Raw genomic sequence first — 17,075 nt, forward strand, 5'->3', positions numbered from 1 at the left:
ATGAACACGACACTGGCATTCAAGCCGAATCGACATTGCCAAAAGAACCTACTACACCACCGAAAACTACTACACCACCGAGGCGTTATCCGGACCGAGTCAGGAAGCCTCCAGAGAGACTGACTTATAATTGATTAACTGCAGCAAATGTGTAGATTATTGTTCTTGTAAACATGTTAATTAATGATTACTTAAAATGTTATGTACTGGTTGTTTAAAAGGGGAGGAATTGTGGTGTATGTGCCTTTAAGAGCCCCTGTGTACTGTAGTGCCGGTAGTGGCCACTCGGGCTATATGAGCCTGTATAGTGTCTTGTATCTTTTAGTTCACCTCCAGGCTTTGTTCAGTAAACACCTGTTAAACCAACTCCTGCATTCCGTGTCTCCATTAACACACGGATACAACAACTCAGACTACAGTATAACACCAGGATCACTCAGACTACAATATAACATCAAGATCACTCACACTACAGTACAACAGCAGGATCAATCAGACTACAGTATATCAACAGGATCACTCAGACTACAGTATATCAACAGGATCAGTCAGACTACAGTGTAACATCAGGATCACTCAGACTACAGCATAACAGCATGTTCACTCAGACTACAGTATAACACCAGGATCTCTCAGACTACAGTGTAACACCAGGATCTTTCAAACTACAGTATAACACTAGGATCAGTCAGACTACAGTATAATACCAGGATCAGTCAGACTACAGTATAACACCAGGATCACTCAGACTACAGTAAAACACCAGGATCGCTCCGACTACAGTATAACACCAGAATCAGTCAGACTACAGGATAACACCAGGATCAGTTAGGCTACAGTATAACACCAGGATCTCACAGACTACAGTATAATACCAGGAACACTCAGACTACAGTATAACAGCAGGATCACTCAGACTACAGTTGAAGAGCAGGATCACACAGACTGCAGTATAACACAAGGATCACTCAGACTACAGTATAACACCAGGATCTCTCAGGCTACATAAGAACACCAGGATCAGTCAGACTACAGTATAACACCAGGATCTCTCAGGCTACATAATAACACCAGGATCAGTCAGACTACAGTATAACACCAGGTTCATTCAGGCTACAGTATAACACCATGATCTCTCAGACAACAGAATAATACGAGGATCAGTCAGACTACAGTTTAACACCAGGATCAGTCAAACCAAATTATAACTGCAGGATCAGCCAGAGTACAGTATAACACCCGGATCACTCAGACTACAGTTTCACATCAGGATCAGTTAAAATATGGTATAACACCAGGATCAGTCAGACTATATTATAAAACCAGGATCTATCGGACTACAGTATAACACCCGGATTACTCAGACTACAGTATAACACCAGGATCACTCAGACGGCAGTATAACACCAGGATCATTCAAACTACAGTACAACAGCAGGATCACTCAGACTACAGTATAACACCAGGATCTCTCAGACTACAGTATAACACCAGGATCTCTCAGACTACAGTATAACACCAGGATCAGTCAGACTGCAGTATAACACCAGGATCAGTCAGGCTACATTATAACACCAGGGTCTCTCAGGCAACAGTATAATACCAGTATCAGTCAGACTAAAGTATAACACCAGGATCTCTCAGATTAGAGTACAACACAAGGATCACTCAGATTACAACAACAGGATCATTGATACTACAGTATAACAGCAGGATCTCTCAGACTGCAGTATAACACCAGGATAACTCAGCCTACAATATAACACCAGGATCAGTCAGACTACAGCATAGCACCAGGATCGCTCAGACTACAGTACAACACCAGGATCACTCAGGCTACAGTATAACACCAGGATCAGTCAATACTAAAGTATAACAGCAGAATGACTCAGACTACAGTATAACACCAGGGTCACTCAGACCACAGTATAACAACAGGAGCAGTCAGACTACAGTATAACACCAGGGTCACTCAGACTACAGTATAACACCAGGATCACTCAGACTGCAGCATAACAGCATGTTCACTCAGACTACAGTATAACACCAGGATCACTCAGACTACAGTATAACACCAGGATCAGTCAGACTACAGTTTAACACCAGGATCAGTCAAACTACGTTATAACTCCAGGATCAGTCAGAGTACAGTATAACACCCAGATCACTCAGACTACAGTTTCACACCAGGATCAGTTAAAATACTGTATAACACCAGGATCAGTCAGACTGCAGTATAACACCAGGATCACTCAGATTACAACACCAGGATCACTGATACTACAGTATAACAGCAGGATCACTCAAACTACAGTACAACACCAGGATCTGTCAGACTACAGTATAACACCAGGATCACTCAGACTACAGTATAACACCAGGATAACTCAGACTACAGTATAGCACCAGGATCAGTCAGACTACAGCATAATACCAGGATCACTCAGACTACAGTATAACACCAGGATCAGTCAGACTACAGTATAACACCAGGATCACTCAGACTACAGTATATCACCAGGACCTGTCAAACTACAGTATAACACCAGGATCAGTCAGGCTGCAGGATAACACCAGGATCAGCCAGGCTACAATATAACACCAGGACCTCTCTGACTACTGTATAATAACAGGATCACTCAGACTACAGTATAACACTAGGATCACTCAGACAACTGTATAACAGCAGCATCTACTCATACTACAGTATAACAGCAGGATCACTCAGACTACAGTATAACACCAGGATCACTCAGACTACTGTAGAGCACCAGCATCAGTCAGACTGCAGTATAACGCCAGGATCACTCAGACTACAGTATAACACCAGGATCACTCAGACTACAGTATAACACCAGGATCGCTCAGACTACAGTGTAACACCAGGATCAGTGAGACTACAGTATAACAGCAGGATCAGTCAGACTACAGTGTAACACCAGGATCAGTCAATGGCCTAGAAATTCAGTATTGCCACGTTTGGGGCGCTACAGCCGTGCGTTTGCTAAATTTTGTGCCCGGCGCAACTTTGCGCCACCTTCGCCGATATTCAGTTGCGTCGCCCCAAAAGGTTGCTGCTGCCCTAAAGCAGGTGATGCACGACTATCATAAGGCACTAAGCCGGCGAGCCGGGGCGCTAACACCAAGGGCGGGTGCAGCGCAGGTGCAGCGAGTTGCTGATTGAAGGCAGACACTCTGGCGCCGGTCAGCTCTTAAAGGGGGAGGGTGGAATTGTTTGGCTGCCACGCCCTGCACACTACAGCCCTGAAGCAAGGCCTGACTACTGCTGCTTGAACTGTTCAACGCCCAGGACAATGGAGAAGGCCAGGGAGAGAGCGCAGTTCTTCAGCGAGGGTGACCTGAGGGTACTGGTTGGCGCAGTGGAGTGCAGGCGCCTTGTCCTCTTCCCTGAAGGTGGCAGGAGGCCGTTGCCCAGCGACTGTCGAAAAGCCTGGAGGGAGGTGGCAAACAGGGTGACCTCCAACAGCGTGGTTGGCAGGACTCCAATTCAATGCAGAAAAACATTCAATGACCTCACTCGGGTTGTCAGGGTGAGTACCCTTTCCATTATCCTCCTCATCCCTGCATGTGCACCTCACTTTATGGCCAAAGGGACCTGAAAGCCCTAATGCCCAGCCCTCATCCAGCAGCTATGGGACTGTCATGAAAATCACTTGCACATTCAGGACTTCACACACTGTCAGGGCTATTCCACCATGGGAGGCAGTGCAGGCAAGATGATGGCTTCACACTGTCAGGGCTATTCCACCATGGGAGGCAGTATAGGCAAGATGATGGCTTCACACTGTCAGGGCTATTCCACCATAGGAGGCAGTGCAGGCAAGATGATGGCTTTACACTGTCAGGGCTATTCCACCATGGGAGGCAGTGCAGGCAAGATGATGGCTTCACACTGTCAGGGCTATTCCACCATGGGAGGCCATGCAGGCAAGATGATGGCTTCACACTGTCAGGGCTATTCCACCATGGGAGGCAGTGCAGGCAAGACGATGGCTTCACACTGTACTTAGAGGCCGTCCTTTCTCTTGCAGGGCAAGCTGGTGCACAACCGAAGGCAGCAGCGACAGGCCGGGAGAGGCCGTGCTGACCTCAAATGGCTCAGCGACCTGGAGCAGCATGTGGAGCGCATTATGTCGGGCCGGCTGATTGGCCCCGTCGCCAGTGGAGATGCCGACCCTGTTGTGGGCGCCAATGATAAGGGCACCACCTTTTTGTCCTCTCTCTTTCCACTTGCGCCTCACACCAGCATCCTTTGCCACTCTTGAACCAATGCATAGCAGCACTCCTCCCTCCCTCGCTGCCGCCCTGTCCTCACTCTAAAGCAACTCTTGTGCCTCCCTGCTTTCAGATGGTGAATCGACAGGTGAGGAGGCGGGCCCTCAAGCTGGCACTGTGAGTGAATTGGAGGGCGAGGAGGAGGAAGAGGAAGCCGGACCATCAGTGCCACTCTCAGCCGAGGCAGCCCATGGCCATGATGGGGACACATCTTCCCTGGAGGGGAGCAGGGGGGAAGTTTCGGAGGAGAGTGAAGCTCCGGGGCCCAGCGGGCTGCAGCAACGTGGGAGAGGTGGAGAAGCTCGGCGGCCTTCTCCCCGGAGGGTGATTGCGGCCTCCAGTCCTGCTACGGTGAGCGCAGAGGAGGTGCGGCTCCTTGCGGAAATGGGCGCCCAGGCTGAGCGCAGGCACACTGAGCTCATGGCTGCAGTGGCAAGGATGCCTGACTCCATAGAGTCACTGGCAAGGAGTGTACAGGAATTCAGGGCAGCACAGGCCAGGAGTCCACAAGAATTCAGTGCAGCACAGGACAGGAGTCTGCAGGACTTCGCTGCATCACAGGCGGCTTCCAGCCAAGTGCTCAGTCGTGCTGTGCATTCACTGGCTGGTGTCATGCAGACACTGATCAGGGCCACACGGGCACTAACTGCTGCCACCCTCACTGGTTCGGCCAGGCATCGCCGGGGCACTCGCCGCGCTGCAGCAGCCCAGCAGTCTGTGCTTCAGCAGATTGCTGAGCATGCTGCAGTGCTGGTCCGTGCGAGTGCCAGTGTATTAGCCGACCAGGGAGTGCCTGTGCTCTGTCAGGTTGGCAGCATTCCTGCAGCCAACACTGTCACTCCTCCACTGCAGCTGCCACCAGCTGTAGGACAGACTGCTGCCGCGCAAGCAGAGTTGGAGCAGTCAGCAGCCGGCCCCTCCAGGCCCAGAGCTGGTCCAGGCCGACCCCCAAGGGCATCTGCCGTCTCACCATCTGACCCTCAGCAGCCTTCCCCCAGCCTTGCTGCAGCCACTGAGGTCCCATTAAGGAGGAGCTGCAGGGCGGGAAGGGGCCACTCGCGGAAGCGAGATGGATCACCCTCGCAGGGGTAAAAGTAGAAGGTGTGGCCAAATGATTTTTTTATATATGAGGCCGAGACTGTTGTGTTCTTTTATATATGAAGGCCGAGACTGTTGTGTTTGTTTTTTATAAAGGCTGAGGATAATGGTCATTTTTGTTTAACTGCTTTTTGCATTTTCTGAAGGTTGTGAGAGCCAGTTATGTCTCTGACTGTTTTTTGGGGGGTTTCTCTGAATTAGTTTGTCATGCGGGAAGGGCACAGTGTTTGTACATTAAAAAAATTTCTTTAATCGCACTGTCCATGTTTGATTTGGGAATTATTTGTTGCCTTGACCGGCTGAGGGCTTGCGGAGGGGCTACATTCATCTTCTTTCATTGGCACAAGCCATTCCCTGAGAGGGGGCCTAGAACCGAGTTGCAATAAGCCGCCGACGGACGGCCCTTGCACTTTGTGCCTCCCTCCCGCGCTGGTGCTCCTCCTCACCCTCCTCCTCCTCCTCCTCCTCCTCCTCCTCTGGTGGTCCTCCAATGTCTACTGGCAGTAGCTGAGTCCTGCGGATGGCCAGGTTATGCAGCATGCAGCACACTACAACGAAATGGGAGACTCACTCAGGTGAGTACTGTAGGGCTCCCCCGGAACGATCCAGACAGCGGAACCATTGCTTGAGCACGCCGATTGTGTGCTCAATGATGTTCCTGGTCGCTTGATGGTTGTCATTGTATCGCTCTTCAGCAGGGGTGCTGGGCGCACGGAGCGGGGTCATCAGCCAGGTGCACAAAGGATAGCCTTTGTACCCGAGAAGCCATCCTCGTGGGTGATGCTGGGCTTACGAAAACGTCTGCCACTGAAGTCTGACGCAGGATGAAGGCATCGTGGCTGCTGCCTGGATAGCGGGCATTGACAGCTAGTATGAGCTGCCTGTGGTCACACACCAACTGCACGTTGAGCGAATGGTAGCCCTTCCAGTTGCGGTAATCCTCAGCATTCTCTAGAGGTGCCCGCAAAGCCACATGCGTGCAGTCAATGGCGCCCTGCACCATGGGGAAGCCCGCTAATGCTGCAAATCCCATTGCACGCTCTTGCTGCTTGTCCAGGGTCATGGGGTAGGAGATGAACTGACGTCTCCTTCTGAAAAGGGCATTGGTCACCTGGCGGATGCAGCAATGTACCGCAAACTGGGAGATGTTGGAAATGTCGCTGGTAGCGGTTTGGAAGGAGCCGGTGGCATAGAAGTTGAGAGCCACCGTCACCTTCACTGCCACCGACAGAGACGTCCTGCTTCTCAGCTGTGGCTGCAGATCTCTGCGAAGCAGGTGGCAGATCTCAGTGACCACCTCCCTTCTGAATCGCAGCCTCCGAACACACTGCTCCTCAGACATGTTCAGATATGAGAACTGCTGGCGGTATTGATGCGCTATCAATTACTCATAAAAGACTGAGAGTTAAGAGAGTAACTAAAGGCTTTTATTAACAAAAGAATGAAGGTCTGCCTCGAGTGGTCGACCGGTCCAGAATAAAAAGGGGCTGGGGAGCAGTCACCTTTATACTAGGACTTGTGGGAGGAGTCAGCCGAGGCATGTCCAGGCATGTACACAGTGGAATACAAACAGTGGTTTACCACATTCACCCCTTGTTTAAAATTGAGTCCGGCGGGGTGAAGTGTATTAAAAGTTAGTGTATTGGAGTCTCTCCGGAGGTCTTGTCTGCCGCTGTGATCGGCGTGGCGACGGCAGGGGTAGTGGAGCTTCCGGCGTCGAGTCCCGTGTAGGCTGTGGCACAGGCGTGTCGTCCTCGTAGATGTCGAGCGGGTCGCTGGGCCCAGGCCTGCCGTCTGCTGGGGCTGGATATCGGATTGTGGGGGGGGGGGTGGTAGTGAGTAGTGGGTTACTGCGGCCCCCGAGGGCGCAAGGTCTCTTATGGAGACTGTGTCCTCCCGCCCGTCCGGGTATGCAATGTAAGCATACTGGGGGTTGGCGTGGAGGAGGTCGACCCTCTCGACCAGGGGGTCCGTTTTATGGGTCCTCACGTGCCTTCTCAGTAGGACCGGCCCTGGGGACGTCAGCCATGGCGGTAGCGATGTCCCCGATGTGGACTTCCTTGGGAAGACAAACATTTTCTCATGAGGGGTGGCGTTAGTGGCAGTGCAGAGCAGTGACCGAATAGAGTGGAGCGCATCGGGGAGCTCGTCCTGCCAGCGGGAGGTTGGAAGGCCCCTAGACTTTAAGGCTAGCAGGGCGGCCTTCCAAACTGTCGCATTTTCTCTTTCCACCTGTCCGTTCCCCCGGGGGTTGTAACTGGTGGTCCTGCTTGTAGCAATACCCCTAGTTAGCAGGTACTGACGGAGTTCGTCGCTCATAAACGATGAGCCCCGGTCGCTATGGATATAGCTGGGGAAACCGAACAGGGTGAAGAGGTCGTTCAGACATTTAATGACCGTGGCACTGGTCATGTCCGGGCAGGGGATGGCGAACGGGAAACGGGAGTACTCATCAATAATATTGAGGAAGTACACATTGTGGTCGGAGGAGGGGAGAGGCCCTTTAAAATCAACGCTCAGGCGCTCGAAGGGGCGAGTGGCTTTTATCAGGTGGGCCCTGTCTGGTCTATAAAAGTGCGGTTTGCACTCAGCGCAGACTTGGCAGTTCCTGGTCATGGTCCTGACCTCCTCAATAGAGTAAGGCAGGTTGCGGGCCTTGGTGAAGTGGAAGAACCTGGTGACCCCCGGGTGGCAGAGGTCATTGTGGAGGGCCCGCAGTCTATCGATCTGCGCGCTGGCGCAGGTGCCACGCGATAGCGCATCCGGGGGTTCATTGAGCTTCCCGGGCCGGTACAAGATCTCATAATTGTAGGTGGAAAGTTCGATTCTCCACCTCAAGATCTTGTCATTTTTGATTTTGCCCCTCTGCTTGTTGTTAAACATGAAAGCAACTGAACATTGGTCAGTGAGCAGGGTAAATCGTTTTCCGGCCAGGTAGTGCCTCCAATGACGCACAGCCTCCACAATCGCCTGGGCCTCCTTCTCAACAGCGGAGTGTCTGGTCTCCGGGCCTTGGAGGGTTCGTGAAAAGAAGGCCACGGGTCTCCCCGCCTGATTGAGGGTAGCGGCCAGGGCAAAGTCGGACGCGTCGCTTTCCACCTGGAAGGGGATGGATTCGTCCACTGCGTGCATGGTGGCTTTGGCAATGTCTTCCTTGATACGGTGGAAGGCTAAGCGGGCCTCTGCCGTCAAGGGAAAAGAGGTGGACTTGATCAGCGGATGGGCCTTGTCCGCATAGTAGGGGACCCACTGGGCGTAATAGGAGAAAAACCCTAGGCACCTCTTCAGGGCCTTGAGGCAGTGGGGCAGTGGGAGTTCCATAAGGGGACGCATCCGGTCGGGGTCGGGGCCGATGACTCCGTGTTCCACAACACAGCCAAGGATGGTGAGGCGGTTCATGCGGAATATGCACTTCTCCTTGTTATATGTCAGGTTCAGGAGTTGGGCGGTGCGGAGGAATTTTTCGAGGTTTGCGTCATGGTCCTGCAAGTCACGGCCGCAGATGGTCACATTGTCCAGATATGGGAAAGTGGCCTGCAACGCATTTTGATCTACCATCCGGTCCATCTCCCTTTGGAAGACGGAGACCCCGTTGGTGACGGCAAAGGGAACCCTAAGGAAGTGATAGAGGTGGCCGTTTGCCTCAAAGGCAGTATACTGGCGGTCCTCAGGGCGGATAGGGAGCTGGTGGTACGCTGATTTCAGGTCAATGGTCGAGAAGACGCGGTACTGCGCGATCTGGTTGACCATATCAGCTATGCGGGGGAGTGGGTAGGCATCCAGCAGGGTGTAGCGATTTATTGTCTGGCTGTAGTCGATGACCAGGCGCTGCTTCTCGCCGGTCTTAACGACCACAACCTGGGCTCGCCAGGGGCTGGTGCTGCCCTCAATAATCCCTTCCTTCAGGAGCCGCTCCACTTCGGTTTTAATGAAAACCCTGTCCCCGGCACTGTATCGCCTGCTCTTTGTGGCGATGGGCTTACAGTCGGGGGTGAGGTTAGCAAACAGTGGCGGGGGGGTGACTCTGAGTGTGGAGAGGTTGCACCTGGTGCGCGGCGGGCAATTTGGGAGCTGCTGGCTGCGGACTGTGAGTGGGGGTAGGGGTCCACCGTACGCCATCGTAACACTTTTAAGGTGGCACTGAAAATCTAACCCCAGCAGGACGGCAGCGCAGAGGTCGGGCAGGACCAGAAGTTTAAAATGATCGTACACGGTCCCGTCTACTACGAGTGTCACAACGCAGTAGCCGCCGATGTCCGCCGACTGGGACTCGGAGGCCATAGAAATCCGCTGGTGCGCAGGCAGGACTGGGAGAGAGCAACGCCGCACCGTGTCGGGGTGGATGAAGCTCTCCGTGCTCCCAGAGTCAAAAAGGCAGATTGTATCGTGGCCATTTACCTTAATGTCCATTGTGGAACTGGCCAGCTGGTGCGGTCTAGCTTGGTCCAGTGTAACGGATGCCAGCGTAGGGGTCGGTGTGTCGCTGCGGGTATCAGATGAGGCGGTGTTGGGGGCCTGCTGCGTTCCGGCTGTCGTCCAAGATGGCGGCGTCCATGATCCCCATGTGGCTGGAGGCGTCCAAAATGGCTGCTGTACCGGTGGTTCGCACATGGCCGGGGAGGCCCAAGATGGCGGCCCGCATGGCCCACACGCGGCGCTGCTGGGGTTCGGGGTGGCTTTGGCCCTGCAGACGTTAGCGTATCACAGAATCACAGAATCACAGAAACCCCACAGTGCAGGTAGAGGCCATTTCGGCCCATCGAGCCTGCACCGACACATATCCCACCCGATCCCCGTAACCCCTGCACCAACACATATCCCACCCTATCCCCGTATTTAATCCCCCTAACACTAAGGGTCAATTTATCATAGCCAATCAACCTAACCTGCACATCTTTGGACTGTGGGAGGAAACCGGAGCACCCGGAGGAAACCCACGCAAACACGGGGAGAATGTGCAAACTCCACACAGACAGTCACCCGAGGCCGGATTCAAACCCGGGTCCCTGGCGCTGTGAGGCAACAGTGCTAACCACTATGCCACCATGCCGCCGTGTCCCTTCTTCCCGCAGCCCGAGCAGAACGCGTTTTTCGCCGGGCAGCGCGCTCTGGGGTGTTTTGCCTGGCCACAGAAGTAGCATTTCTGGCCTTGGGGCACTGCTGTCTGGCCTTGGGACACTGCTGCGGTAGTTGGGCCGTTGCTGGGGTGTGGCTGGGGTGGCACGGCGCTATGAGGCGGTCCTACCGTGTCCCAGGCTGTCATTCCCCGCGGTGTCCACGGTGCAGAGGAGTAGGCATCCATGCCCCGGTAGGCTGCATCCAATGATTGTGCGAGTTCAGAGGCCTTGTTGAGGTCGAGGTCACTCTGCTCCAACAGTCGCTGTCGGGTGTAATTGGATCTGTGGCCCGCTACAAAAGCGTCCCGGATAAGTTCCTCTGTGTACACGGCGGCCTTTACATCCTTACAACCACAGGCCCGGCCAAGCACAGACAGTGCCTGAAGGTATTCCACGGTCGATTCCCCAGGTTGTTGTTTACGACTCCCCAGAAGGTGCCTGGCATACACTTCGTTCACTGGGCGCGTGTACTGGTCCTTGAGGAGCTTGATAGCGTCCACGTACGAGGTCGCGTCTTGGATGACCGAGTACACTCGGTGGTTCACTTTGGAGGTCAGGACATCCAGTTTGTCCTCGTCCGATTTGATTGCTGCGGAGGCGGTCAGGAATTTTTCGAGACACTTAAGCCAGTGAGTAAACTTGGTGGATGAGTCCGCCTCCCGATGATCTAAGTCCAGGCATGCTGGTGTGAGGATCTTCTCCATTATAAAAATTTTGTTAATAAAATTGATGCGCTATCAATTACTCATAAAAGATTGAGAGTTAAGAGAGTAACTAAAGGCTTTTATTAACAAAAGAATGAAGGTCTGCCTCGAGTGGTCGACCGGTCCAGAATACAAAGGGGCTGGGGAGCAGTCACCTTTATACTAGGACTTGTGGGAGGAGTCAGCCGAGGCATGTCCAGGCATGTACACAGTGGAATACAAACAGTGGTTTACCACAGGTATACCCTGGGTGGGTAAGGCCTCCTGTGCCGATGCCTGTTGGCCCTTCTCTGTCTGGCCATGACTGGCACTCTCTCACGGCGTCTCTGAGCCCTTTGAATGCAATGAAGTAAGCCAATGTTTCCACCCATTGCAGCCCCCATTATATGTTTCGAATCAAGGCTATGGCACTGAAAGTTAAATCCAAGTGAAAAGCTCTGGCCTGAAGCCACAAGTACCTGTGCGAGCGTTGAGTCAAACCAGAAAGCTCTCTCCCTTTGTCTATCTCCAAATATCCGTCCCTCACAAAGAAGGAGTGGAACAAAATGGCTGCCACTTATACTGCAGGAGGAGTCCCCTTTAATTAGCGCCCCCCCACGCCCCGCAGCAACTGGGAAACGTTCCCCTCTACCAGTCGCTGGGGGTGCCAGGCGCACATAAGGGTGGCGCCACTAAAGTTCCTGTTCAGGGCGCACAAAGGGCGTTGCACCATGAAATGACGTCAGGATCTGCGCGCGCAGCTGAGCCGGCACAACGGTTTTGCACCGCCGCTAAATTTTAAGTGAAGTTCGCGAGAGGCGCAGATCGCACCGCACCCGGGCGCTAGCCGCTTAGCGCCCCACTTCTCCTCCTCCTAAGGCACTAGCGGCTGACGCTAACTATTATGTCCGTGTATAATTGAGACACGGACTGCAGGAGTTGATTATAACAAGTCTTTACTGAATGGAGACAACCTGGAACCTGAAACTACAGAAGCCTGCTAGGGCCTTTTATACAGGGGTGGTTGTAGTGTCCGTGTGTTGATAAAGACACTGAAGACAGGAGTTGGTTCATAGGTATTTACTAAGCAAAGTCTGGGGCGGGGGGGGTTCTAACGGATATACACAATATACAGGCTTATATAGCCCGAGTGGCAATTACCGACATTACAGCACACCTGGGGCTCTTAAAGGCACATACACCACAATTCCTCCCCTTTTAGCTAACCAGTACATCATATTTTAAGTAATTATTAATTACATGTTATAAGCAAAATAATATACATTGCTGTAGTTAATTAATTATAAGTTAGTCTCTCAGGAGGCTTCCTGACTCGGTCCGGATAACGCCTCGGGGGTGTAGTCGTTTCTGGTGGTGTAGTAGGTTCTTCTGGCAAGGCTGATTCGGCTTGAATGCCAGTGTCGGGTTCATCGGGTTCCAGTATCACCGGATCGGAGGTAGATATGGGTATCTCTACTTCATCGTTAGATGTATAGAGTTGTGGTGTAGGTTGTCCCTTTTCGGATGACTTTATGATTTGGTCAGCATGGCGCCTTATTATGCTTTCTCTGATGTCCACGGTATACATCAGTGGTCCTAGTCGTGTGCAGATAGTTCCAGGCTGCCATTTCTCGGTACGGTAGTCCCGGGCCAAAACCTGTTGACCTATCTGGAAGGCCTTTCATTCATGCCTTGAAACTGCCGGTTCTCCACGTCCCTTCTGATGTTGGGCTTGACCAAATTCAGCCGGCATCTTAGGTTTCTATTGAAGAACATCATGGCGGGAGTTTGGTTGGTAACCATATGTGTTGCATTCCTGTATGCGAACAAGAAGTTATCCACCTTGTGCTGAAGTTTTATGTCTTCATTACCCATGGCCTTTATGGCCTACTTGAAGGTCTGGACAAACCTTTCAGCCAATCCATTGGTGGCGGGATGGTATGGGACGGACGTGTAGTGCTTAATCCCATTGTTTTTTAAGAACTTTCTGAATTCTTCGGACACAAATTGCGGTCCATTATCAGAACATATCTGTTCCGGCAGCCCATTCCTGGCAAATATGGTCCTTAATACTGTGATGGTTTTTCCGTGGTGGTGGAGGACATCTTTATTACCTCCGGCCACTTGGAGTGTGCATCAACTGCGATTAAGAACATTGAGTCCATAAATGGACCAGCAAAGTCGATGTGCACCCTTTGCCAGGGAGATGAGGGCCACTCATATGGATGTAGAGGGGCTTGTGGTGGAGCGTTTTGGACCTTCTGACATCCTAGGCAGCTCTTGGTCATTTCTTCGATGTCTCCATCGATACCTGGCCACCATACAAATGCCCTAGCTAGGTTCTTCATTTTCACTCCACCCAGATGCCCCTCGTGAAGCTCCTTTAGCACTTTATCCTGGAGTTTGGGTGGAATCACCACTCTGGATCCACACATGAAGGTTCCTCGGCACACTGACAGCTGTTCTCTTCTTTGCGAGAATGCTGGCAACAGTGGTTCGCCATGTGCTGGCCATCCCTTCACTGTTAAATTGTAGACCCGTGAGAGAGTCGGATCATTTCTCGTCTCCCTTTCAATGGCAGAATTTGTCACTGGTAGACATTCCACTATGGTAGAGTGGAACATCTCTACTGGGTCTACTGTAGGTGCCTCTTCTACCGTTGGCAATGGTAGGCACGATAAACCGTCAGCATTCCCATGCTGTTTTGACCCTTTGTATTCTATGTTGTATTGGTGTGCCCCTAAAAAAAGGGACCACCTCTGTAGCCTTTGCGCTGTCATAATGGGAACACCTTTTTTAGGGTTGAATATGGAGATGAGGGGTTGATGGTCAGTCAACAAGGTAAACTTTTGTCCGTGTAGGTAATGGTTGAATTTCTTCACTCCCCATACCAGGCTGAGTGCTTCCCTGTTGATTTGGGCATAGTTACGCTCAGCTGAATTTAATGAGCGTGACGCAAAAGCTATCGGCCATTCTGAGCCATCAGGGAATTTATGGGATAATACTGCTCCTATGCCGTAAGCGGATGCATCGCACGCCAGTCTGATTGGCAGTGATGGGTTGTAATGAGCCAAAACTTCTTCGGATGTGATTAAGTCTTTGCATTTATGGAAGGCACGTTTACAGTCTTCGTTCCATTTCCAAATCACTCCTGTTTGTAGAAGTTCATTAAGAGGGTGTAGAAGAGTTGATAAGTTCGGTAAAAATTTATGATAGTAATTTATTAATCCCAGGAACGACCTTAATTGTGAAACATTTTCAGGTGCTGGGGCTTTTATAACCGCTTCAATTTTTTGAGGTGACTTATGCAACCCTTCCTTATTAATTATGTGGCCACAATATGATATCTGATTTTGGAAAAATTCGCACTTGGGGCGATTCGCTCGTAGGCCCCGTTCTTTCAGTCTAGTGAGCACCTGCTCCAAATTGGCAAGGTGCTCGTTGTCGTTTTCTCCTGTTATAAGGATGTCGGCTAGGTAGCATTGAGACCCCGGAATCCCTTGCAGGACTTGCTCCATAGCTCTTTGCCAGATAGCTGGTGCTGATGCTACTCCAAAAACCAGTCGATTGTACTGGTACAGGCCTTTGTGTGTGTTTATCGTGAGATACTTTTTAGAGGCCTCCTCAACCTCCATCTGTAGATATGCCTGTGCCAAGTCAATTTTGGTGAAATATTTCCCTCCGGATAGTGAGGCGAAAATATCTTCTATCCTCGGAAGAGGATACTGTACTGTGTGAAGGACCGGGTTTACAGTCACCTTGAAGTCACCACAGATGCAAATTTTTCTCTGTTCTTCATATTTATCTTTATTCAATGTTTTTTTCATGACTAGAACGATGGGTGTAGCCCATTCGCTCCAATCTATTTTGGATAATACGCCTGCTTTTTCCAAATTCTCCAGCTCTGCCTCGACTGCTGGACGTATTGCGTATGGCACCGGTCTCGCCTTAAAAAATTTGGGAATTGCTGCATCTTCCACTTTTATTGAGGCGGTGATGCCTTTCAAGGTTCCTAGTTTCTCTTGAAACACTTCTTTGGCGTTGGCCAAGATGTCTTTTAATCGTTCAGGTATGATGTCATCATTGTTTTTTTCCTTACTGGTCACCGTCAGTGCCTGAATGGAGTGCCAGTCTAAACGTATCTTCCTGATCCACTCACGTCCCAACAACGGTGGACCACCATCTTGTAGAATGTATAAATACAACTTTTGTATTTCTTTGCCGTTGTATACAACAGGCACCCTTATTTTTCCTTTGTGTTATACTTTCTGCCCCGTATATGTTTTTAAGATAATGGATGTGTCTTTTAGAGGTATATGCGAAAATAGCCTCTCGTAATCCCGTCGATTTATTACGGTTAAAGCTGATCCTGTATCTAGCTCCATTTTAACTGGGGACCCTGCTATTGTGAGGGTAACCCAAATGGTTTGGTAATCATCTTTGGCAAGTACATTATGTAATTTGAGACAGCTTAGTCTCTTGTTTTCGAAGTCGCTATCGCTCTTCTGGTCTTCGGAGCTACTGTTCGTCATCATTTGTACCTTCCTGTACTTTTCTTTATTGATCTTTTTTTTCCTGTCAGTGGATTTATTTTGTCCAGATCGGCATACCCGTGCAATGTGTCCAATCTTCCCGCATTGCCTGCATGCTTTGTCCTTGAACCAGCAGTCCCTCTGGTTATGGGTGGATCTGCCGCAGCGATAACATCTTTCGAAACCCTGTGTCATTTCATGGGTGCCGAAGTCCTGTGTCTTTTGTTGTATCTCTGCAGCTCCTTTTGCTGCTGCTTCATATGATACAGCCATACTGAAAGCTTTGTCCAATGTTAAATCTTTCTCAGAAAGCAGTCTTTTTTGTGTTCCTTCACTTAAGAGACCGCAAACGAATTTGTCTCGAAGATAATCTGATAGTCCTGCCCCGAATTGGCAGTACTTTGATAGCTTTCTTAATTCGGTTAGGTAATCAGCGTTACTTTCATTCTTGTGTTGATTTCTCTTGAAGAACTTGAATCGTTCCGCTATCAGCAGCGGTGTTGGGTTTAAGTGCTCCTGCAGGGTATCAACAATTTCTTTAAAATTCTTGTCCTTTGGTTTGGCTGGAGTGATTAAATTTCGTAACAGCCCGTATGTCTTTGCACCCATTAAGTTCAGAAGTAATGAAGCTTTTTTTTCATCTTCTATTCCATTTGCAGTGCAATATACCGTGCAGTGCAGCACGGTGGCATAGTGGTTAGCACTGTTGCCTCACAGCACCAGGGACCCGGGTTCGAATCCGGCCTCGGGCGACTGTCTGTGTGGAGTTTGCACATTCTCCCCGTGTTTGCGTGGGTTTTCTCCGGGTGCTCCGGTTTCCTCCCACAGTCCAAAGATGTGCGGGTTAGGTTGATTGGCTATGATAAATTGACCCTTAGTGTTAGGGGGATTAAATACATGGAGTTACGGGGATAGGGTGGGATATGTGTTGGTGTAGGGGTTACGGGGATCGGGTGGGATATGTGTCGGTGCAGGCTCGATGGGCCGAAATGGCCTCTATCTGCACTGTGGGGTTTCTGTGATTTCTGTGATACCTCTACTCTTTCCACGTATGTGGTCCAATCCTCTATTTCGCTATCAAAAGCATCAATATTACCAGATTTAGGCATTTCAGAAAAGATATGGCGCTTCCCGCGCTTTTATTTCTTTTCTGTATCAAAGATAGGGCACTTCTCGCGCTTTCCCGCCGCTGCTGCCGATAACAACGCTGTTTACTGTGGTTTCTGTTCTCTTTTTTTAAAATTTACTTTTGGAGACTTGTTCCCGCCGGAGGCCTGAGCGCTGACCTGCTTGCCGCGCCGGCCGTCTCCCGAGTGCTCCCTCCCAGTCCGTTATTGCTTGCCTCCGAT

The sequence above is a fragment of the Somniosus microcephalus genome, chromosome 5 (assembly GCF_052327205.1).
Source record: "Somniosus microcephalus isolate GS21.2 chromosome 5, FLI_Smic_1.0, whole genome shotgun sequence".
In the NCBI taxonomy this organism is placed as follows: Eukaryota; Metazoa; Chordata; class Chondrichthyes; order Squaliformes; family Somniosidae; genus Somniosus; species Somniosus microcephalus.